This window comes from Montipora capricornis, chromosome 7, assembly GCF_036669925.1.
Source record: "Montipora capricornis isolate CH-2021 chromosome 7, ASM3666992v2, whole genome shotgun sequence".
In the NCBI taxonomy this organism is placed as follows: domain Eukaryota; kingdom Metazoa; phylum Cnidaria; class Anthozoa; order Scleractinia; family Acroporidae; genus Montipora; species Montipora capricornis.
Genome location: NC_090889.1, coordinates 8,008,884 through 8,011,383, shown reverse-complemented (window position 1 = coordinate 8,011,383; position 2,500 = coordinate 8,008,884). Strand labels below are relative to the sequence as shown.

General features: G+C 38.8%; 1 long non-coding RNA gene across 1 annotated transcript in view; it reads left to right on the top strand.

Annotated features, from left to right (window-relative positions):
* The window catches only part of LOC138056971 (uncharacterized), a 2,731-nt gene extending 2,362 nt beyond the window's left edge, over positions 1-369 (top strand). The window contains exon 3 of the long non-coding RNA XR_011133554.1: positions 285-369. This is a non-coding gene — a long non-coding RNA (uncharacterized lncRNA). The remainder of the gene's footprint in view (positions 1-284) is intronic.
* Positions 370-2,500: the final 2,131 nt, after the last annotated feature.

Here is a 2,500-nt window from a genome sequence, read left to right as displayed (position 1 = left end):
GTAACTTGTAAAGTAGATCTAACCATGCAGTTAATTTAGTTGTTATAATGTACTCTGTAGTCTAATTTCCCCCTGAACTGGCGGGTGGCGCACCTCATACAGTTTGATGTAACTTGTAAAGTAGATCTAACCATGCAGTTAATTTAGTTGCTATAGTGTACTATGTAGTATAATTTCCATCTGCATGAACTGTTGGGTGGCTCACTTCATGCAGTTCGATGTAACTTGCACCTTTTATAATGTTTACAACATCTGTTCTTTTCCACTTCATTTTATATATGCAGGTTGTGCCTACTGAACAAGAGCTACCTGGGTTGAAGCAAGATTTTCCTCCATTTATCCTCATTGCGGGCGAACTCCATTGTTTTAAGAGTTAAACTACACTTTAGAAGTTGGTGTAATAATTCACACAAAAAAACGGATAGCGAGGGTGGCAACAATTTTACACCATTTTTAAGTGTAGTCTTACACTTTAATTTTTAGTGTGAACAGGGACAGTAAAGAGGTGGCTTACTCGCAAATCGATTCACTGATGTCCTAAAAAAATATGATATCAGGCGGGAGGATTATAAGAGCAAGTGGAAAATTGTCAGGTCTCAGTTTATGAGGGAACAAGCCCTGGAAAGAAAAAAGAAGTCCAGTCAACCGACAAGCGAGAAGCAACTTCCTCTTGGAAGTGGTACAAAATGTTGAAGTTCCTTATTATTGTCAACAATGCCACAAACGGCTTTGATACAATGAAAATAAAGGTAACGCAAGATGATGAAAATGAATCCCCCCCCCCCCCCCCCGGCAACCATGACTCCAACGAAACTTTGACCGTAAGAGAATGACACTCCTCGATAGAGCTGTGTGAATATTGAAAGAAGTGAATGAAGCGCCAACAACAGCAACTGAACTCCCCGAAGAGGAGGCGTTTGGGATGGTGGTGGCCAGAACACTAGCTCGCTTGAGTCCACGAGATAGGATGCTAACGAAGTAAAAAATTAACGACATCCTGTTTGAGGCTGAATTTCATGGCTCAGAGCAAATTACCACTGGTCACATAGAGTTGACCTCGAATAACCCAATATATGGAGCTCCAGTTGCTAGAGCGGCTGAACAATACTTCCCTAGTCAGTTTTCCACCTTATAAATATCAGGATTGTTCTACATGCCATTGTGTTCTACATGACTCCATTTAATATTATGTTTTGTGGAGATTCCCATATGCCGAATTGCTGATACTAATACATTTGGATAAAGAAATACTCACGGTTTTTTATGGAAGAAAATAACTGTAATTGTAACAGTTTTAATTTTATTTGTACATGGAAACAACTTTCAATTTTTCATCATCTTCTTCCATGATAATGTACATTTTAATTCAAATACAAGAAAAATTTACAAAATAAAGTTGACGAATTTCGGAGAAATGAAAAACCACCCATGCAGGTTATGTTTAATTGTAAAATCAATGAATAAATTTAAAGTGAACGAATTTATGCTTTAATTTTGACACAAAGGTAGCTGTGTTTACACTGAGCCCTTTTTACCAAGGTAAACATTGGCTTCCACAGTAAAAATTTTCCTTTGCAAAGTTTACCTAAATTTGTATCTACCTGGTTGAAGTAGATTCATGTACCAAAGCTGATACATCTACAGTGTTCCAGGCTATTTTTTCCTGCATCAGTAATAGCGCTTTATACTAATGACGTCATGAAATTATAGACCCCCTGCGTGACTCAGACAAACAAACTCCACTTCTTTGAGAGCTGCAATTGAAATGGCGAGTAGTTCGCTTCATTCCCTTACAGTTCTGACCAAAGAGGACGGAAATTACCCAAGGTAAAATGCGACTCGTCAACCACAACTTACATAATCAGTCACTACACGTCTTATGCAGTGTTCGACACTAACACTTGCCCGATTGCCCGGGGCAAGCGAAATATATCCGTGGGCAAGTAAAACAACTCTAAGGCTTGCCCGATCGGGCAATCAGAATTTTTGTTCGACTAATTTTTTGCGGAACGATTTGATTTGCAACGAAGAAAGTAACTAGTAATATAACGTAGTCACCGCAAACACTATTAAAAAATAGCAACGTTACATCTCTTTGCGGCATTAATTTCTCTGTTTAAAATATATTGGTACAAATCACAAAATAGATTTGAAGAAGGAACACATTCGTAAGCGCCATCTTCCTTCGCGCGAAAAGAATGTTTGTAGCAGTGGAACCCAGTTTTCGCACGGCCAAATACGCTACGACAGTTCAATAGCGCACATGAAAATTCTACCTTTTGTCGCGCAATTTCAACCAGCTTTGAAAGGCTTCAGGAACATTTTATTGGACAAATGGCATTTAATTCAAAACCAACCTAATCTCAGAGAGATATTGAAGGAATCTCCCTTTATCTCTTATAGAACAGGAAAATCGCTTAAAGATACGCTTGTCAAAGCAAACTGTGAAGGCTTCGAGAAGGCTACCAAACACCATGGACACAGAGCAGGAGTCGCGTTG